The sequence below is a fragment of the Pelecanus crispus genome, chromosome 11, assembly GCF_030463565.1.
Source record: "Pelecanus crispus isolate bPelCri1 chromosome 11, bPelCri1.pri, whole genome shotgun sequence".
NCBI classification, from domain to species: Eukaryota; Metazoa; Chordata; class Aves; order Pelecaniformes; family Pelecanidae; genus Pelecanus; species Pelecanus crispus.
In genome coordinates, this window is record NC_134653.1 from 38284679 (window position 1) to 38307899 (window position 23221).

Genomic DNA, 23221 nt, shown 5'->3' on the forward strand with positions numbered 1-23221 from the left:
TCAGCCGAGTTAAGCAGAAGGGAATGACCGTGTCATAGGCATCTTCACCCTTCTGCTATTGGCTGCTGCGGCACTGATATTCCAGCCACACACCTTCTTGTGAGTATTAAAAGAACAAGTGCGTGTTGTTTGCACTTTGGATATGACAGTTTAAACTATGGCATGATTTAGTAGCCACAGTCGGGCTTGTTAGTTACTACACAAGAGATCAATTAATTAGTTTCCTGGCTCCTCATGACTGCAGCAGCTGGGTCTGCGTCTTACTCGTCTCTGAAGCGATGCGACTGTCTGCTGAGCGTTCCTGTGTGCTGATGGAGGCAACCAGCTAGGCCTGTGTCCTCTTGACATACTGTGTCTGATTTGGGGAGCCGTAAAGAATAGGAGAGACAGTGTGAATGTGCTGCAGCTGGAGTCGCACTAACCTGCGAAGCTCAGCCTACACAAACCCGATCCCGTGCAGTTTCCCTGACGTTTCAGAACTGGGCCCCACACAGGCCATAAGCGTTTGGACACCTTGAGTAGGATGTCCATTTGTTGTGTTCCTATTCTTCTTTTCCTTGCCCCCAAAACACCATAAAAGAGCTTACTTGAAAGAGGGGTCCTGCTTAGTATAAGTTTCTATAGAGCCTTCCTCATGGTCCATGCCTGTCCCCATGTGATAACTGATTTTAAAAATTAAGTTTACAGTACTGCTAATGTAATTGTCTTTATTTGTTATGTCTCATTTTCTTAGCTATCGCTAGAGATCAGATCTCCTTTGATGCCTTCATTGGCTCTTGCATGGGAGAGAGAATAAGTGACAGGGGTCAGTACCATGTCTGAATTTGTCTTTTGCTTAAATTTATACTGAAGAATACACAGGATGAGCAACTTGTGAGTTATTAAGCCTGGCTTTGTTATTTTTCTTCAGACTTGTTTAGTTTTACTTGTTTACAACTAAAGAACCATTTTCTCCAGCTGACAAATTCATGTGCTCCTAGAAGAAGAGTGTGGTTAGAGTTTTCACCCGCCTCTTCTTCCCCCTTCCTTTTTTACAAGAACTTCTCTGGTGCTGGGAGCTGAGCTTAGCAGTTTATGAAATACTGGCAGCTAACAGACTACGTGGTAGTCTCTTTTTATTCTAATAGTTGATTTTGTTCTCCTTTAAACAGTTGATTCTGTTTCCCTTTTAAATGTTACGTATGCGAAATATACCTGGGGGGAAAAAAAGGGCTATTTGAGGGGGGTCAAGAATATATGTATATATTTTTTCTCATCTGTGTATTAGGGGTACTAAAATCAATCATGAGCATGAGTTCTTGTCATTCTTTGGGTTTTGACATTAAAAAAAAACCAAACCTCCCAAAGACTTTCTTGCCCAGATTCCCACTTGAGGAAGTATATCTGAGAAAAATCTTTGAATAATAGTTGGAGTGACTGACATGAAATTAGATCAATTGCAATATTGCTGACATTGATTGAGAGGTGTTAAGTGAGGGATTGGAAAAAACATATTCGATCAAGATTGATACTTTTTTCACCAATGCTCTTGAGAAATTGTATAAATAATTTGTTTCCTATAAAGCTGCTGACAGAAAACTGAAGAGCCAAATCATGACTTGCTGAAGTCCATAGGAATTCCGGACGCAAAGGTCTTTGAAGACTACACAAAGGTCTTTAAAGACCTTTAAGACTTGATAGCTGTGCATCCTTAATTCAGCTGAAACATCACTACAGTTTAAGATGCTGAAACCATTTAGTATTATGGATTCATAGCTTTGCCTGAAAAATCCCCTTTTCTCATCCCCCTGGGAAAACTGAAGTGGAAAGTAAACTTGTAAATGCTTTGAAATGATTCACGTTTTTGTCTGGAAACCCGCCCACAATTTTCCCAAAGCTCAGGTCACTGAAGCCTAATGCTTCTTTTAAAGAGAAGGGAGCTTCAAAGATATGGTTTGGAATGTGAGTGGGAAATGAAGTTACTTCCCGCGTTCACTTGGTGCTGATGAAATGAAATCTGTTGTATTTGATGGGTAGTCGAGAACTTTCAAATACAGTGCTAATGTTTGAAGTTATCCAAAAGCAGATTTGGTTGCAGGGTTTTTCTGCAACAGCCAAGGAGTCACATGAGACTACTTGTGTAAGTCTTGGATAACATGTGCCGCCTCCAAATCCTGGGGAAAAAAAAAAAGCCAAAAATACCTTTTTAATCATATCCCACCTTTTTATCTTTTGATCTCAATGTTACTGTTGCATATAGCAGAAAGTGTGTATTAACCTTGATAATGGAATTGACTCTTTTTTTGGTGCATTATGAAAACAGGACAGTTTTTGCTGATTGTTGCATGAAAACGCTCAAATACTGCAGTTATCAGCATTATCCACTTTCAACAAATACCTAATTAAAATTGTGGTAAGTCTGTTGTAGAGGATTTTGCATCTGTATTTGTGGACTACCTGACATTTGGAAATCCTAAATATGTCTGCTGCTCCTACATACGTGCTTCATCTTCTTTCCCAATACGCACTGCTTTGTCAGAGCACACTGGATTTTCCCCGTGCGCGTTGATGTGAGCAGTGTATGTACAGCAAATAAGCTCACACTGATGCTGACGGAACTGTTAGAGCCGCTGTGTGCGTGGTGCAAAGTGCACGGGCCCCTGCTTCTGTTAGGCAAATCATGGGCCAGGCAGCTCCCTGAGAGTTTCCATGTATTTCCCTGTAACAACGGAGCCCAGCAGGAAAAGGCCTCTTTTGAGAGCACTGGATTTCTGTCAAAAAGAGACCATGTTCATGGCTGGTGCTAGCAGACAGGTGTAGCAATGATACATCCTCAGAAGATAAAGGTCCATTACAAACAGTGGCTTTTCTCTCGCTGACAGAAAGTTGCTCAACATTAACTCCAAACCTGTTTGCTTCCACTGGAATTCTGCAAGGGTTGGGACTACTTGTCTGCTAAGACCGGGCTAGTTCCACAACTGTACTGCCAACGGTGGGAGTTTTATTGGTACCTTCAGTCCAGATAAATTAATTTTGTAATTAAAAATCAATGATAACTTTAAAAGGGCCTTTGCCTAATTTATGGTTAGCATTAACCACCAATTTTACTGTGGCACTACTGCCAATCTGCGCTATTAAATGTTTCTCTTAACAGCCAGCTGACCCAGCTGGGATAGTTGGGTTCAACAAATTTGGGTGTGGAGAGTGGTAGTTATGAGTAATTGAACATAGTTTCCTCCTTGCTGATAAATAGATTTGCATCCCTCTCCTAGTGTTAGTTTAACATTATAAAACGAGCTGTCCAAATGAACAATAAATTTTCATGTGATTCTTTAAACTGGATGTGATTCTTTAAACTACATTATTTTGTGTTTCCATATTATAGGATTGTACCCTGAATGTCAAGGATTGAGCAAGTCTAAATTCACATGGAAGATAAATTAAGAACTTTTTAATTGTATGTTTTTTAAACTAAATACTGCTAATCTTGAAATGCAGAGCGATAAGTTAAATTTGCGGGGTGAGCTACCTTACTTCTATTAAAGGCATGGAAATTTCAGATCCAAATTTCTGGATGTCATGCTGCAAACATGCTCCATGATACGCTTGTTCTGGGCTTCCGTAATGCCAGTGTAAATTATCGCTTGACGTGTAAATCTATTACTTTACAGCAATGGAACAATAGTTTTGGTACGACTTTAAAGCTGAAGGAAAAGCTATTCAGAAAAAAAAGAATTATTGCCCCTCTATTTCCAGTTAGAGAATTTTTATTTTGAGCTTGAATTGATGCATGCTCTGCTCTTACCTACAATCAGATTTAAAGAAACAAACAAATGGGTTTTTTCAGATAAACTTCTACTTTGTGTCAGAGAAAATGAGAGATGTGTCGCTCTGAAAACAAAACCTGAATCTGCGTGCTTACCAGAAGGGGTAGAGCGTTCTGTGTAACCTGTGCTCGCTTATTAGTTGGTTTTCTTCTTAAGTTACCCTCGTAGTATCTGTAGGCTTTTACAAAGGTAGGTGTGGGTAAGGATTACCATACTCCTAATTCAGGAGAAAGCTACGTCTGCAGAATCGGTGTTCTGCTCCTCCATGAGCAGAAGCAGCAGAGCAAGGGAAGAGCCTTTCACAAGAAGCCGCTGTTTACACTTTAAAAACTTTTTGTTTAAAAAAGAGAATGCTTCTGTTTATATAGTTCTTCTAAAATCTGTTGTTTTGCTGTTATGTGAGGTTTTTTGTTAAACTCAAGTTCCGAGTTAGCACTGACACTTTTATTGCTGGTTGACTTGTTTATAACTCCTTTTTCTTCTGTGAATAAGGCCGCGAATTAAACGCTGGCTTGCAGTATTAATACTTTCTCGTTAACTGGCTTGACTTGGTCCCTTGCAGCGCAAAATTAATGTCTGTGCCATCTCTTTTTTGCAGTCTTAATCATAGCACAGGGAGGTTTATAACAAAAACAACCCCCCAAAATCCCAGACAAACAGACCGGAGCGGCGTTATTCCCGGAAAGCTGCCGGCGCAGGTCTGTCCAGCGTGGGCTCCGTGAAGCGCGAGGAGAGGGTCCTCGGGCCGGGGCAGGGCCGCTCTGGGCCAGCTCCTGAAGGACAGCCGCGCCCCAGGGCCGGCTTCGGGCGATTGCCGCTGGCCGCTCTGGGCCAGCTCCTGAAGGACAGCCGCGCCCCAGGGCCGGCCTCGGGCGATTGCCGCTGGCCGCTCTGGGCCAGCTCCTGAAGGACAGCCGCGCACCAGGGCCGGCCTCGGGCGATTGCCGCTGGCCGCTCTGGGCCAGCTCCTGAAGGACGGCCGCGCCCCAGGGCCGGCTTCGGGTGATTGCCGCTGGCCGCTCTGGGCCAGCCGCTGAAGGACAGCTGCGCCCCAGGGCCGGCTTCGGGCGATTGCCGCTCTGGGCCAGCTCCTGAAGGACGGCCGCGCCCCAGGGCCGGCTTCGGGCGATTGCCGCTGGCCGCTCTGGGCCAGCTCCTGAAGGACGGCCGCGCCCCAGGGCCGGCTTCGGGCGATTGCCGCTGGCCGCTCTGGGCCAGCCGCTGAAGGACGGCCGCGCCCCAGGGCCGGCCTCGGGCGATTGCCGCTGGCCGCTCTGGGCCAGCTCCTGAAGGACAGCCGCGCCCCAGGGCCGGCTTCGGGCGATTGCCGCTGGCCGCTCTGGGCCAGCCGCTGAAGGACAGCCACGCCCCAGGGCCGGCTTCGGGCGATTGCCGCTGGCCGCTCTGGGCCAGCTCCTGAAGGACGGCCGCGCCCCAGGGCCGGCTTCGGGCGATTGCCGCTCTGGGCCAGCCGCTGAAGGACAGCCGCGCCCCAGGGCCGGCTTCGGGCGATTGCCGCTGGCCGCTCTGGGACGGCCGCGCCCCAGGGCCGGCTTCGGGCGATTGCCGCTGGCCGCTCTGGGACGGCCGCGCCCCAGGGCCGGCTTCGGGCGATTGCCGCTGGCCGCTCTGGGACGGCCGCGCCCCAGGGCCGGCTTCGGGCGATTGCCGCTGGCCGCTCTGGGCCAGCTCCTGAAGGACAGCCGTGCCCCAGGGCCGGCTTCGGGCGATTGCCGCTGGCCGCTCTCCTCCCCACGCGTCGCACTTCAGTGCTCGGAAGCCACCGCTCCCCACGCCGCGAGAAGAGCGGCTGATCTGGGGCAGGCCGTTTGCGGCGAGGGGCCCGGTGGCCGCTTGCCACCCGGCTCCTGATTTCGGGCGCAGCCTCCCTGCGGAGCTCCCGCTGCGGCTCTGAAGCCCCTGGGCGGCGGGCAGAGGCACGCTGCCTTCTCGCCACCCGCGGACGGGGAGCGCCTGAGCCAGGCGGCTCCTCCTGGACCCCAGACGTGGAGCAGAGCGGTCGCCCGCCAGGCTTCTGGGAACCCTGGGGTCTGTTCTTCTGGTGTGATGCTTTACGAGGAATAGATGGTCACGTAGTGTAACAAAGATACAACCCAGAGCCTGTTTTTAGCGGTACTGATGTGAAATACTAACTTAAAGAAACGTGCAGTTTCTGCAACCTGATCATAGTTAATGGTTACAAACCAAATTAAGTCTAAATATTTGAGGAAATTAGCCTGCGAAACTGAATGCGAGGGAATGAACACATACCAAACTGTTCCGATGAACAGAAATTACCTTCTGGAGTAATGTGAACTTGCGATGACTTTTTACTCTTTGTGTAATGAGGGGAAAATGGTTCATTTTTGCTCTTTAACAGATGCTGCCTTTGAATTCTAACAAGAAGGGGGGAAAACAGATAATGATTTCCAGTGAAGTCTAATTTGTTAAAAGGCACAATTAAGCTTTGAGATAAATGATTTAGCTTTTAAAACACTGAGAGTAAAGAAATTAAACTCGGTTCTCACCCACTGCCTGTAGGATAGCTTTTTGACTTCTGTAAAAGGGAGCATTGTGCATTCAAAAAAAAAATTACTTTTATGGTTATGTTCTGTCTCTGAAACTACACATGTGCAATGACAGCTATTTTGCATCTATTTTAGGGCAGGTTATCTTACTTGATTCTTCTGAGAAGCTAAGCACGTTGCTATAGCTACTGAGCTTGTGGCTCTGGCGAGGTTTTTTTCATTGATTTCTAAATGTAATTGTTAAATAAGGCTGGTATAAGGCCTGTGACGTTCTGGTGTCTATTCCACTTGGAAATTCTTTTTTCTTTCATGTCTTTATGTAATTCTAACAGGTACATAGAAACATGTATATACCATTTCTGTGTAAATAGGTAGAGACGACAAATGAAAAAATGCATGTGCAGGTTTTCTAAACCGGTGTTTGTTTCAGGAAGCTCTTGTATTCCTCTTGTTCAGCTCACGGTTGGGTGTGGACTTCTGGTCTCCAGTGCACAGTGCTACGGCGCGAGACGCTGCTGAACGTGGCGGCTGTGCCAACCATATGCTGAAACTCCATTCCTGAAAAAGACCTTTCCTTTCCGGTGTACTACATCGAAACCAGATGCGCTAGTAAAAGAACTACTGCTAACAACATGTTGCAGATATTACATACAGGTTTTTAACATGTGTAAAGAGCCCTTTTAAACAAGATTCAGCTTGTCCTCTGTAATTTGTGAAGGCTGCTACCCATTCTTGAACCTGCCTGCAGCAGTCAAATTCTGTTCTGTACAGTTGCGGTCCAGTTGTTCTACCGTCTTTACTAATATCTGGCAACATTACTGAAAATGTAGTATCGCAATTGTCATGAGTGGATGTGGGTTTGGGTTTTTTCTTTTTTTCATCCAGAGTCCACTAGCGGTCAAAGTCCTGTGTGATCCTTATGACGGGGTTGCTGGCTGAAAAGCTGCACCCTGTAAGGCGTCCTGGAGTGTGGGCGTTGGTGAAGTTCATCTGCAGAAGCGAAAGCCTTAGTACAAACCCGTCACGGCGAGGGCAGGGTAGTGGGTATTGGGTGGTAATGGCTTTTTGTCAGGCAGCAGTAATGTGGGGCGGAGGGAAAATACCCCGTAAATAGCACCGTCACTGGAAGGCCAGGATGTAAAAGGATGAGCTGGATTGGCAAGGATATTTAGGGATCGAAAGCTACAGGTAGGTATCCAGTGAGACTTTTCAAGCCACTGATGTAAATGAGGTGTGCGATGCTCGTGGACTCAGAGAACGGGGAGCAGCTCTGTATTGGGTCTTTTAGTGAATTCCAGAACCTGCGTATTTGTATCTTTAGGCGCTTTGTTACGGTTGTGCCTTGCGAGTGCCTGACAAATCCTTCGGTAGCGGTGGTGGGTTTAGTGGCTGCTTGCCGAACCTGAGTGGGGTGCGGTGCTTCTGAGCCGCTTGGGACAGTGTAAATTTATTCTTTACGTAGGTTTTATTCAGTTAAGATTAGTGTCCTATTCAGGCTGCGATAGCTAATTCTGTTACAGAATCATTTATTCTGGAGCTCGTAACTTTCAGAGAATGATCTATATACAGACATTGTGATCCTGTTGGATAAGAGTAGGCATTCCAAGAAAAGGAGGAAACTGTACTGAAGAGATTGTAAGAGCATAAAAGTACTGGAGGTCGATACTGCAAACTTTAGTGATTGACTTAAAGCCAGGTTCATAATAACCAAACGTGTTACATTTTCAGCAAAATAAATCCCCTCGCTTTTGAGAAGAAAATTCCCCGCTTGAGGGAAATCCTTTGATCGTGACAGCCCTTATTTGCCAAAGGCCAGGGTGCTGGCAGGCGCCCGCGGGCGCGGGAGGGGCAGGTCTGGCGGCTTGGGAGCTCTGCCGGCAGGGTGCTGGGCTGGATGAGTGCCTGGGGAGCGCGCTGCCCGCTGTTACTGCAACAGTGGCTGCATTGGTAGGGGGCTCCCGCCGGTTCCGTCAGCAGGTGCGCGGGTGTGACCTGCTGCAGGTCGTCGCTGGCACACAGCTCTCAAGGTAAGCACCGATCGTCCCCTCGAGGGCTTGGATTACCCGCGTATGCCTTCAGTTTTGTGGTGTTGCTTTCCCGCAGTTCCTTCTTTGCTGCAGAGCAGGCTTCATTGCTTCCACTCATATGATCTAAAGTCTCATTTTAGAAAAGAGCTAAGAAATAATTATGCATGTAATCTGGGAAATGAACAAATGAATGCAAATCCTAGTGGCCTAGGACATACTTGATAAATTGTAATTGTGAAAACATTTTTTCTGCTAAAGTCACCTATCTGATTTCTGACTGCAGCATTTGATTTAAAATGAGTAATCGTGCAAAAATTTTCAAGGTTTATATCCTAATCTTGGTTCCGTGCAAATACCTGATTGTCAAATCGTTTAGTGAAAATACTATCATTTAAGATTGTCTCACCAGACTGTTTATGAATATAAGATATTGTGTGTAAATGCATGCATATGGGTTAAATTCAGTTACACAGACAAATTCCTGTCTCAAAATCTAAAATATTCCAGTCACTCCATTTTAAAGGGATTGAAATTATATTAGTCTGATTAATTCCACCAATATCTCTAAAAATAATATGGACATTTGCATGCATGCATAATCACTTAAGGTGCTTATGCTATACTTTACTGAGCGACTGTGACTATGACGTGAGAATTCTTGGCTTGTAAAAATCCAACCTGTAATGACTACTGTAAAAAAAAAAAAATTGTAATTAGAGTTTAATCAGCATATAAAATACAGAAATGTTTAAAACCTTACTTTTGCTTTGTAGCCGTCCAGGTGGTATAGAATTTACTGGAGTGCTGCTGGTAGGTTACAGTAGTAGCACTGCAGGAAACTGCATTTCATAGTAAGCAGAATTAAATGGGGAAACACAACTTTTTATTGGCAAAATTTGACTAGGGTACTGAGTCAATTTCTGTAATTTTTTACTTTTTTTTTTTTAAATCCCAGTAATATATAAAACATGCAGAGCAATCATTGATTTGCAGCTGAAGCGCAACCAGCTTTGGGTGAAACACAGACGCTGTTGAACAGCGGGACAGCTCTGTAGCTGAGGGCAGGAAACAAGGATGCTCTTTCCAGTTGGGACCGCCAGAGGTGTGACACGCTGGTGAAGCCTGCCGTGTGATTTCTCAGTTGGCTGATCTGACTAGCAAAGAAGAGGCTGCTGCCAGTGCCAGCGAAGAGAATTACTCATTTGACTCAAGTGAAGCAGTGTTGGTGCTTTGATGCTAACGGCGAAGGTTCGGCGCCCGCTGGCAGTCATTGGGGGTTGACTGCCGTTGAGTACAGGGCAGAGCTGCTGTACAATTACCTGTGCTGGGATTTGCTTGGGACATAGGCTAGATATGTCTTCTGCTCCAAAAGCTGCTGTAGGATCACTGACTCGAAGAAAGCTAGCATTTCAGATGAATTGCTGATTACTGCCTTATCCTTCACTTGCATTTAGAAGAAGTTATTTCACAGAATGAGGAGTTACTTTTCTAGTACAGGGTAAATTTCCAGCTCTTGCTCACCTTATTCATACAGGGAGATAAGCATGATTTCACTCGGTTAATATGCTCATTTGAATATTAAAAATTGTGCTTACCTGGCTTACCTGCCTTTTTTTTTTTTTTTTTTTAAAGTGGATGAATACTATAGCTAGAAAGTAGGTAAATGAGCAGCGGTATATAATACACCTCTGCTAGTGTACTAGCAGAAATAGTCAGTTCCTCAATAAAAAAAAAAGCATTGTTATCTTTCCAGTATCTTATCTCTTCCTCTCTGTATATTTTATGTGGAAATGCATAAAAAGTCCCAGGTTGGTTTTAAACTTACGGTATTGAAATGACAGACAGACATGAATTCTGCAAATAATCCTCGCAGAGCAACTCTGCCAGTAACCCTGATTCTTTTACAGGGGTGGCAAATGTCTTAGTTGTCTTCCTGATACCATCGGTGACAGTTTTGCATGGGGTGAAGCTGGTATCAGTAGTGGAAACCTAGAGCTTTACTTCATCTCCAGATCAGATAGTGCTGCCTGAAGTAGGAGCTTGTTGCGATCACTTTAACCAGACAGTGTCTACATTCTTGCTTTTTGTAGATCACAAGTTGTTTATATTTGGATCCTCTGGATTGAAAAAATCTTGTAAGTGTAAGAACATTATCATTTACTTAAGTTACCTTACTTCCCATTATTTTTTAACTCTCAAAACTTTTCCTCCATACCATTTTGGACGTAATTTCTGAGAAGGATTCGCCATGTGTTGACACCTTATTTCCTCCCAGAGTCCCTTGAAACATGCATATTCAGAACCTCTTTGGAGGGCCAAGCCCCTGCTTTGTTTTGCTTGTCAGAAGGGCTTGTGATTTTCCTGCATTTCCAGTAGAGCTTGAAATTAGTTGTACACTGATGTTCTGCTGAAACAAGCATGGGACTCAAAATTAACATGGCTTTTATTTGTAGCTTGTTTTGCGCATGGTCATAATCTCTAACGTTAGTAGCATGCTGCTTGCTGCACAGGCTTCTTAAGGCAGGCCAGTATGTTGTTTTTACAGCAAAGCCAGCTGGGTGGCACCAGTTCCTGTCGGGAATCTTTGCAGACATGTTTAGCGTGGCGCCGAGCCTTGCTAATGCCACTTCTGAGTGCAGCTGAACCCAAGCTTCAGTGTGGATTCACAGCTATGGCTGTAGAGCGTCCAGGTGGCTCGAGCGTGGGCAGAGACTGCCCTCCAGAACACAGCACTGATGTGAGCGCAGAGGGAATGCAGGGCCTCCACGTATATCTCTGTGTTCTTTAGAATTGCTTGGTATTCGTTTCTCAGTGGTAAATGTAGATGTGGGTTTCGTGAGAAGAAAATAGTTGCAAGAAGGTAAAATTTGGAGCTTTTGATCAGAATTTCCTGCCAATGTCTTTTTAAAAATGGAACGAAATACAAGTCGCCCCTTTTTTACTGCTGGAATCAACCTATAGTCAACTCCTTCCTTCACTCTTCCTGATAGCACACACACAACAGTTGCCAGCCTTTACCATCAGAAGTGCTCGATCCTACTTGTGGATCATTGGAATATTATGCCAATGCTTTCACTGTCACTGGACGTACCCTAGAAAAGTGATGGAAATTCTCCATATTGCCCTGGCGCCTCAGTGTTACAATATAATGGGTGAGAGAGGTTTGTGCATATGGCACTTGCATGCATTAGTGCTCGCATGAACAGGGTGGTTGCGTTTAGTGGCTGGGCGATGGGTGTATCACGCTTTGGAGGGTCATCCGCTGGGCAGTGGTAGGCGTTCCACAGTGACGCTTTTTTGGATTGCAGATCTAGAACTCGGGGGAAATTCAAGTGGATCTACTGAAAAATAGAGGAGGCTTAGCAAGAATAAAATAGTCCCTGCCAATCTGTGGTCTTTATTTTCTACTTTTCACCATAATTCTCTCTCTTCAAGTACCTAGTCATTCACTGCTGCTGATTGCAGAGTCCTACCTGTGTGCACAGCCACCTTCACTGTGTTTCAGGTAAAACATATATTCTGAAAGTCACACGTGAAAATAAGTGATTTCATACAATTAAGTGTAAGCAGAACAGCGACCGTTGTGTTGACTATAGATTAAGTTTAATAGGTGGTGTTTTATTGTTTGATTGGTATGACACCTGCTGCCAGTGAAATCTGGTACTTCATCTGGCCATAGCAGAGTTTCAATGACCCTTATTGATTTTTTCCTTTTCTTTTTTTTTTTTTCCTTTCCTCTAACTCAAGGTCTTGTTACAGTAAAAGCTGATATGTGACAAAGAAAATTATAGCAATAGATGCTTCTGGGACTCGCATAGCAAGCACATAATTGTTTCTATGCCTCTTTGAAATAGTTGCCTATCTCCAGCTATAATGATACACTAGAGGAACAAATCAAAACCTGGTCACCTCAGTACCAGAGTTTTTTCTGTTAATCAAAAGAATATATTCTTGCTGCAGAGCCAGTGGCTAGCTCCAAGAAAAGCTGGAAGGCGCTGCCTGTCCCTGAGAAGCATTTCCCTGCAGGCACGGTTTTGATGGATGGATGAAGGGAATGCCATCTGCCTCAGGGATGGCAGAGGGAGCCGTGTAACACAGGGCTCCCAAGGGGTTACAGAGCTGTAGGACGTTCAGAAGTGCTGAGGAGAGAGACAGGAAGGGCAAAGGGAGTCTGTTCTCTGAGAAGCAGCCTATTGAAGCAAGATGTGGGTGCAATTTGTCTTGTGGTTTTCGTTCCATCTCAGTACATCCTGGCTATGGCCTCTCAGGACTTTCACCAGGCTATCTTCTTCCTATCGCCGTAAGTCATGAGTGACTTACTAGATAGCATTCTCTATAGCCTCTGCAGGCTTAGCCGTAATTTAGATCACTGTACAAATATGCTAATTGGCTGCCTCCTTCTGTTGTCATGTACAGACTCTGTAGGTGTCCTTGCCTTTCCTCTTTCATGAGCTTCATGAGTCTACAGTCTTAAAGGCAGATGGCTGTTAGAAATGCCACACATTTTCTTGATGAATTGATCTCTCGCAGAGGTTGTAGAACTGGTCTTTTTGACTGGGTCGTCTGACCATTCAGATCTCATGGGATCTCTGTTGGCCTTCATCAGTTTCCTCCGAGGTAGTTTAACGAGGAATTTCAGCTCCATTTGATGTACTGCTATTTCACCTGTCCTAGAGTATCTGAAGCTTGAGGTGCCTCTCAGTTGAGCCCAACTACCTGAGAGCATAACTTTATTCACATCTGAAAGAAAATCTGATTTTAATAGAAAATTATATAACCGTAACAGACTAAATCAGCAAAAAGATGCTGTAGCTAATGTACACTCAAGCACAAATGCTGTGGAATAACTAACACGGTTAGTGCTGGTCATTGTATCTGTATTGTGGTATAACACAAACCCTAAACTCATAGAATCATTTAGGTTGGAAAAGACCCTTAAGATCATCCAGTCCAACCGTAAACCTAACAGTGCCAAGTCCACCCCTAAACCTTGTCCCTAAGTGCCACATCTACATGCCTTTTAAATACGTCCAGGGATGGGGACTCCCCCACCTCTCTGGGCAGCCTGTTCCAATGCTTGACTACTCTTTCTGTGAAGAAATATTTCCTAATATCCAACCTAAACCTCCCCTGACGCAGCTTGAGCCCATTTCCTCTCGTCCTATCGCTAACTACGTGGGAGCAGAGCCCAACACCCCCTCCCTGCCCCCTCCTGTCAGGCAGTTGCAGAGAGCGATCAGGTCTCCCCTCAGCCTCCTCTTCTCCAGGCTGAACACCCCCAGCTCCCCCAGCCGCTCCCCACCAGCCCTGTGCTCCAGACCCTGCCCCAGCTCCGCTGCCCTTCTCTGGACACGCTCCAGCACCCCAATGTCCTCCTTGTGCTGAGGGGCCCAAAACTGGACACAGCATTCCAGGTGCGGCCTCACCAGCGCCGAGCACAGGGGCACAATCACCTCCCTGCTCCTGCTGGCCACACTGTTCCTGACACGAGCCAGGATGCTGTTGGCCTTCTTGGCCACCTGGGCACACTGCTGGCTCATGTTCAGCCGCTGGCGACCAACACCCCCAGGTCCTTTCCGGCCAGGCAGCTCCCAGCCACTCTTCCCCAAGCCTGCAGCGTTGCATGGGGTTGTTGTGACCCAAGTGCAGGACCCGGCACTTGGCCTTGTTCAACCTCATGCAACATTCCCTAATAATGGACCGTGTTGCGTTGTCTACTGGTCAAAGAGGTCACCAGCTATAATTCCCTGTTTGTGTAGTTCTGAAGTAGACAAGTGGAAATGGAAGGGATTGTGTTTGGGAGGATTAAAGATCATGCTTATTTGAAAGCACGAAGTCACTATGAGGGTGATTGAAGATTGTGAAATAGTGAAGCACTCAGGGGGACATTCTGCAGTGAGGTACTGTTAGAAGTTTTCTCCGTCACCTTGGTATAAGCTGTCCCCATGAAAGTAGTATGAATTGATACTAGAGCTTGATAAATGAGTATTGTGCATGTGGGTAGGTACATCTATTGCATCAAGGCTTACAGCCAAATAAAACCAAGAGTGATGTATGTTCAGCCTTCACCTTTCATGCAGTAGTAGGTGAAATCAACAGCAAGAACAAACATTTTTATTTTACATCAGAGTTAAGGGTAATGTTTAATTCATGTTCAGATCCTTCAACCTTTAAATTTTCTTGTTTCATTACAATACTTCTTAAACAGAAAATAAAAACCTAAATTCCCATGATTACCCCTTCAGAGATGTCACAGTGTATCCCAGCTGCAGAGGAAGTTCTCCATTGCATTAATTATGCACTGAAAATACAAAGAAAGCACTTGACATTTTTCCCAGATCCATACTGTGTTGGTTTACTGTTTGGTTTTTCTTTTCATTATCTTTATTGATTCAAAAACTGGGGTCTGAAAACTTGTTCCAGAACTTGCTTTAGGTGTATAGGGTTTTCCCCACTCATAGATAATGACCAAAAAAAATGGTCATTTACTGTCCCTGAATTTTGTTTAGGGCTATATCTGAAGAGCTGTAACTAAACATGACTAATGAGATCATTGCCAATTGCTTCCTGTGCTTCCTTTCCTGGAAACAACACAAACAGTAATATTTTGTTTGTCCATTGATTGCACTATTATTAAATAAGTAAATCAAACTTGATGTTGGAACATTACCGTTTCACAGTATGGTCAGAAGACTATTTGATTTTGTAGTACGCTCAGGAGCAAATCGTGTTTGGGGTCTGCTGCATACACAGAGCTTGAGCACCATTCATGGCTCGGTACCTTCTTTACTCTTAATTCTTTCAGGAAAGTGGAAAGTACCATATTTTAAAAAATAATTAGCTGCAATAGAAATCAAAATTTGGTTTCTAGCTACTTTTACAGAGTTGAGCTAGACCTCTACCGGTGGCGTTCTCATGTTATAAATAAGAGAACTAAGGTACAGAAATGAAAATTGCCATAAAGGCAATCGGTAACAGTGCCAGTGATAAAAACTCTCATCATCTGATACAAAGTCCATCCTTCTTCTGCGATTCAGAGGAATTTAGCTGCAAGAAGCTACACTGTATTTTTTCTGTGTAGCCTGGAATACTTCCAGAAGCAGCAGCAGAACGGAACTTTTCAATTTATTTTAAAATTTTATTTCTTGTGGCACAACAGGTGGAACAATTTTAAGTAATGAATGAAGAAAGTTGTTCTCTTAGGTGTTTTGTAACAAATAAAGAACAAAATGTTTCAAAGAAATAAGAAGGAACCTGTTAACATTTCCCAGCTCTTCCTAAAGCGCAAGCTTGCTCGCACTTGCCACATTAACTCCTGTTCTGAGCAAATAAACAACCCCTAAGTGAGAGCCAGAGATTAACTACATTCTCCTGTGGAGTTTCCAAAGCAGCAACGTCTTTCATGGGAGCAATTTGTCTGAGAAGCTGGCAACATACTCTTTGTCTCAGTGATGTAGATCCTAGCGAGTCCAGAGAGAGAGGATCCTTTGTTCCTCTGTTAATGCTAGAATTATTTTGAATAGACGGCTCCCATCTCTCTGCTGGTCTTGATCTCCATCCCTTGCAGCTACACGCAGTAGTAACCATGAGGGTATTGTGCTGTGGTCAGCATGGAGCAGCATTCACTCTGGGTGGAATTTCCATACAGACATCTGATAAAAGGATGGCAGTGGAGATTGAACTAGAATGTGTTATTTGTGCACTGTAATTGCAAAAATACTTTGGAAATACATACTGTGCTTTGAAACTTGCAAACAGATTTCGTGAAGTTGATTACATATTGGCATATCAGTTAAAAGGTATCAGGAAGGACTCCTCCTGCTCGATGTGTTGTATTAACTATCATGTGCTGCTGTTGCAGTAAGTTAATTTGGAATGATCAGCTCAGACTTTATGCAGTCTAGGCATGGAATTAACAATGCTGAAACTGCTTGTTATCTCATTTTGTCTTTACATATCTGGCTTTAAAATAAAGCTTCACAACAGCAAATGTTGGATATTGGAAAGCAGGGGGAGCTCTTTCCGTCTTTTGCATTTAGAGAGATCGGTATTTGTGCTAGCTCTGAGTAAAAATGTTCACAGCCTCCTGATAAAAGTGGGATTATAAGGGTGTACTAGCTCTTTTCCATGAAGGTACATAGCTTTGAGATTATCCCCTGATGAGTGACTCTTGGCTTTGTAGGTGGAGAGGAGCACGGGGTGATGTTGCGGTAAGCCAGTCAGCCTTTGAGAGTGCTTGTCACGTTCCCGTGCTCTGGTTCTGCTGGTTGGTGGTAAAAGGGAGTGCTGTTTGTCCGGCACATCCGCAGGGTGAAAAGGCATGTCTGATTTGGTGCCGGAGACTGTGCATGAATGCATGCTGGGATGGGAGGGATAGAGTAAAAGAAGCCACACCAGAATTTTTACGCCAAAGTCTGTCTTCATGTTAGTAGCCACACTAAAATCTCTATGCCAAAACCCACTGCAGGGATGAGGGGCTGTAATTTCCATTGACTTCAAAGGAATTGCTAATGCCCGATTTCTGTCAGCATTTGACCTCCTGGAAATCAGAGGAATAAAGCCTAAAGGTGTGGGTCATTTTTGAAGGCTTTGGAAACCAGAATGTGTTTTGTCTTAAAATCACTGAATAATTTATGTCGGAAGGGACTTCTGGAGGTCATCTGGTCCAACCCCTGCTCAAAGCAGTGTCTTTAAACCTTTTATGACATCCTTGTAAGACTGGGCATGTGTGAGTAGTTTGAAGCTTTGTTAGGTTTGACTCAGTCGTAAACCATAGACTGTAGCCCTTTTAGCTTGAGCCAAACAGTGCGAAAAAACCCACCTTCAAATACTGCGCGCTCCGTGGCTAACGTGCAGTGCTAACTTCAATATGTTTAGTCTTGAAACACAACAGTAATAGTTGGTATGATATGGGTGTACTTACTATGGATGTAAGTTACGATTTTTACCATTGCAGATTGACCAGGCAGGTGGCTGTGGCTTTTGGGAACAGAATTTCCAGTGGAAAGGTTTCAGATCACACACAGACACCAAAAAAAAAAAAAAAAAAAAAAAAGCAAAAGCTAAATAGCAAGTAAAATCATTGCAAACTGGTATGCTAAAACAATCAGGAGTTTTTCATGGCACAATAGCTAAAAAGCATTATAAATGTTGAGTAGGCCATTTTTAGTTTTAATTTGAAAATCTTCATGTTAGGGTCATTAGAAACAACAGGTAAAAGTGTGAGAAGTAGAATCACTCTAAAAGTAAAAATTAATTTGAACAATGATGGGTGGAGATGCTAGCAAAATTTAAAAGAAAGAATTGAGATCAGGTGCTATTAAAGCTGGTACATGCGGAATGCATGGAGCAAGACAAAATTTGCAGTTCGGAGGATTGCTGTAGATCTGCTTCATGCAGAACACCTGTCTGCATTTGAAGTTGTAGCTACAGCAAAAATCAAAGTGGTCTCTTGATTTCTAATCACATCGTTAATATGTTTGATGGACGGTATGCACAGTAATCGTTTCTGCTGTATAGGATAAAAAGAGTTGAAGTTTACTAGCTGGGCATAAATTTTCTGAAAGCTATAAATTTTAATGTTTAAGTGTATAGAACATTATGAGGCAACTCTGGTCTTTTGCTGGTGAAGATACAGAAAATCCATTGTGACCTTATGATTATATGAAATTAAGAATGGCAAATGTTGGACAGCTGTGACTTGATATTTGCTTGATATCAATACTATAAATAGTTTGAAGCATATCAGAGGTGGGGTCCAAATTTTTTGATACCACTTGGGCAGCTGGATGAACAAAGGAAGAGAAATTACCTGCGTTTTTTACTGGCCTTGCAGTGCAACTTCCAAATACTGGTGGAGGATACTGTGTTAGCTAGCAAAGACGTTTTCTTGATTTGCGCTCTTCAGGGGTTAAACAGACCTCCGCTGAGTAATTCCTATCTTACGTTTTCTTCATTGGCCAGGGTTCATCTAACCCAGCTAACCACGGAGGTCCCAGCTGACTGGAGGTTAGCAAATGTGACACCCATCTACAAAAAGAGAAGTAACGAGTGATAGGACAAGAGGAAATGGCCTCAAATTGCATCGGGGAGGTTTAGGTTGGGTATTAGGAAAAGTTTCTAAACCGAAAGGGCGGTCAGGCACTGGAACAGGCTGCCCAGGGCAGTGGTTCAGTCCCCATCCCTGGGGGTGTTTAAAAGACGTGTAGACGTGGTGCTAGGGACATGGTTTAGTGGTGGGCTTGGCAGTGTTAGGTTAATGGTTGGACTTGATGATCTTAAAGGTCTTTTCCAACCTAAACGATTCTGTGATTCTGTGATTCTAATGTGTTTTCACATGCCAGAGTTTTTGACTTTGTGGCCGAGTGCAAGCACGTAAGCTGATGCATGCAAGTTGCTATGCTAAATCTGGCATTCCTTTAAATGTATAGGATATTTGGGCCTGCACCTCATGTAGCTGAACCATTTTGTAGTGAAGAAAGGAATGTAGAGTACTTAATACTGATTTCTAAATCTGGACTGTTGCAGAAGGATCTTACTTGCGAAAGATAACTTCCTCTCAGCTGCGTGGTCACCCAATTCATTCATTTAGTCACCAAAAGTACTCCTCGCCCTTCTCGTTTGCCATAGCAGGGAGACTGTATTAGAAATAGTGTTTGGAAGAAGTAGCTATCACAAAACTGCAAAGCAGGATGCATTCCTTCTTACAGTCTATGGCCAACCTGATACCTTAAAAACAGCAATTTCAGGTTTTGGAAGATGTTCTGCTTGGAAGATGTTCATAGTGCCTGAGGTGCTTAAGGTAGGCATTGGATTGCCCCTGACCTCTCATATGCAGAGAGATAGCCATCTCCTCTAGGGTATTAATAACTTATGCAAACACAGAAAAGGAAAATAATGGCACTTTTAGTTTATTATCTTTGCTTAGCGTTAGTGTCACTGTTGTTTGTAGGCACAGATCGCAGGGATAGTCCTGTATACACTCATTCAGATTCTGTAACTGATGGATAATGCATCTGTTTCCTCTAAATTGGCATGCCAAGCTGAGAATGTGAGCGGCTAAATAACTGGAGTCAAGAAAAGCGCTTAGCCCTTGCTTGGGTAATCAATCTCACAGACTCAATAGGAGGCATGCTACGGAAATAGCAGGAAAGAGAATCTGAAAAGATGTGGGATGATTTCTTTAGCGTAAATGTGGTTTCATGTCACTTTATTTCCATGACTCACTATATCTAATATAAACAATAAAATTCAGAATAGGACTGGCTTTCTGAGGGTGGAATCAAATATGAATAAATTTAACAAGGATTTAAGCTGCAGAGAGCTCTGGCGGAACTTTTTTGGGTTACGTCTGACACTTATCCTGTCATTACTGGCTGAAAAATAAAGTTTCAGCCTTTTTATTCAGCAATGCTAGCCAAAAAAAAAAAAAAAAAAGTGTAATTTTAACCCTCTGTCCCACTGTACATAGTTCTTTTTTTATGCTATTCCTGGGCAAAGCTCAGCACCTTTTGGAACGAATAATAAATGTAAACTATACCCCCAGGTAGAGATAGTAACAGAAGCAGGAGAGAGAATGGTGGAGTAAGCAGTAAAAAGCAGGAATAAGCAGCTTTATTTTAAAAGTACAATCAAGTCATGTTTACCACTGTTGCAGTGCTTTATCCTCACATCTTTCACGCTGCCTGCTAAAACAGGAATTTTGCACGGAGCACATCCCCTTGCTTGTCTGGTGGCTGCGTTGTGACGGTGCCGGGGGGCCCGAGTGGGGACCAGCACCATGCTGGGCTTGGCACCGTGCAGATGAGGCACATTGTCAGGCCTTTCCCAAGAAACTCACTAGCGACAAATCTAGCTGTGATGACACTTGTGGCTAGGTCTCTGGGGATGCATATTAAACTGAAAAAAGTCAGCTCCTGTTATAAAGAATATCAAGTACAAAATATTCCTGGTTTTGTTTTGCAGTTGTCTTTACCTGTATCAATGTACGATGGAGGCAGCAGAGCGATCCGCTACGGAATATCCGCGTAGAGAGCATGCTTGTTTCGTTTGTCTCGCGTACTGACAGTGAGTGTGCTTGGATTTGGTTTTACCCACCTGGCACACGCTACAGTCCGTTCTGTGAACCTCTGTTTTGCAGGTGTATCCGACCGGGACGGAAGGGCAGAGCCGCCTGTGTGTTTTCTTGGTTCTCTCATCTCCTCAGCATTTGGTGGGAGAGGGCTATGCAACTGGAGTGTTTTCTGACTGCAGGACTCCGTCGTTGCAGGCTTTTTTTCCTAAGCAATTCCTCTTTACGTTCTGCTCTGAAATCCCACTGGGTGCCCGCTCAGCAGTGCTTTAACTTCTGAATATTGAAACCAGCAGGTATGTAAGAATGGAATGTTTTAAAGAGCAGAGGAGCCATTTGGTGTAGTGTGTAATCTCTGGCTCTCTGTATGTTGCACTGGAGAGAAAAGCTGTTTGAGAGTCACTTAGGGTACCACTCTTCATGGAGAAGTGACTTGGCCTTGCAGGGCACGCAAGGGGAGTGGAGTGTGCCGGGTGCTGGGAAAAAAGGAAACGCAGAGACATCTCTGGATTGGTAACTCTGCTTTTAAGACAGGATGGATCTAATTCTAAATCAAAAAATTTTGCTTGGCAAGGGTGTAAGGCTATGAGATGCGAGACATTTATCCAAAGGTATACATTCATGGGTAAAGCATCTTATTTTAGCGCCTGTCTGCTGTGCAACGCGGAGATCATTATGGTAAATGCTCATCCTTTTAGATTAACTTGTTGGCTGTGATACACTCAGACTTTGTTATGTTTAAAGGTGTTTGTAACAAAGTGTGACTTTCAGTGGCAAAAGAAAAATGCAGCAGAAACTGCATGAGCATATAAAATAGGTTTGTGTAGGTCAGAGAGGCAGAAAGATAGGTGATTCTGGGCTAAAATATGATCACCTCTTGTCGAGTCCCTGAATTAATGCTTTACTGGCAAGCAGGCATGCGTGCATGTGTAGGGCTGTATGGGAAAAGAGTGAAATAGATTACAGGCCAGAAATCGGAATTCTTGAGCAAGGTGTTTTTCTTTTTCTTGGATGGGAGAAATAGCTGAGTAGTAACTTTTTGCTGAAGTCAAAAGAGGCCACCTTTGCCATAAGGTCTCTATGGGGAACAGTACAGAACGTGATAGAGAAAATAGCAGGGGAATGTTTTTGCAGGGGTCTGTTTCTTTTTCTTAGGAGGGCTATTGAAATAGAAAACCTCCCCGAGCATAGCAAAAAGCAAATTCAACCTAGTTATGTTACTGATACTCTTCTTCTGAAATGCCTTTCGCAGTTGTCTAACAAACAGGAAAAGAAATGCTAATTCTGCCAGTAAGATTGTTTCCTTGCTATGCTTCATTTCTTTGCATATTTAATTCACTCTGAACCTTAAAATAGCTTTCTGGTGTTTGTCTTGGTGGCCTCTTGTTGCTTTCTTTGCTTTTGAATTGATTTGCAAGCTTTCGCTCGCCTCCTTTTTGCAGGAAGATCTGTGGGGATAAGGGGATTGTATCTCTTCCTCTCTGTCCTCTGCCGCCTTGCTTCCTCTCCTTCCTCTCCAACGCGTGTTTCATGGAACATTGAGCTCATCAGCTGGGTTTTTTAATACTCCAAGTGGAGGAGTTCTGTAATGGGAGTTGGGAAGCAGTCCTGTAATACAGTTGGCCTGTATGACTAATCAGTTAGATAAAGCATTCAGGCTGCAGAGCGGCAGAGCCTTCATGCTTGATGGATGATAACAGCAGCCAGCTGACTTACTGCCCTTACTGCTAGCATCCCCCACGCTATTAGAGAGGATTTCCAGCGCAGTACAATAGATTTGTCCTAGTAAGCATAATGCTGGTGTTTGTAGCGCATGACATCAAAAACAAAAGAAAAGCAGGTCAAAACGGATGATTCCCTGAATATACGTCGAAAAGCAGGAGCGGGAGAGTCAGGAACTAACGCTTGGTCGTCCCCTACCTGCATGCTTCCTACCAAAAGAAGTGGATTAGTCTCTGTGCTCAGCACAGTGTAAAGAATGTCTCGTGTTCCTAATGACCTTTACCATGGAGCTTGTTTTTCTTTGGCAAATCTCCCAGACCGTAGGCAGGGCTGATTTCTTTGGCTAGTAGAAGTTATTCTTTTTGAGTCAGGGCTTATGGAACTGGCATTATACATAAGCGTAGAATGTATGGAGTGAAATAAAATATCTTTTATGGAACCCGTAAGAAAGGAGGAAAAGATACACTTGTTTAATATAAATGTATCTTAATTTCTTCTGTCTTACAAGCTGTAAATAGCTCTCAGAAACTCTTATTGGCTGGGGGGTTGGGGTTTTTTGTGTGCCTGGTGGTGTAAACTTACTGCACTATCCCAGAGCCGTGAATCATACTGCTACGTGAAGCTGCAGAGAAGGGGTTGAGGTGGGAGAGCTTTCTCTTGCAAAGGGAAAGATGGAGATTTTCCTGGATGAAATCAAAACCTGTTCATGAATCTCAGGAGAGCGTTCCCACTCTCCTGTTTTATAGGAGAGTAAGGAGCCAAGAATATGGATGTTTCTGACACATACACACAGTAGTACATTTTATGGACACTGTGAACTTATCAGGCGTTAGCAGATTGATTGCATTCTGTGTCACTGCAGAAACTTAGCTGTATCTTTCTTCTTTTTAAATATCATTGTGACCACTGTTCTCCTTATGCCTACTAAAACAGAAGCAAAAGACACCTAAAATAATATCTATCAATTGGATACTCGATTTAGATTGATGTAGATGTTGTTTAGAGCGGAACTCCACTGAGTGCATAAACTAATATTTAAGATATTTCTGTAATTAGACTTCAGTTGCT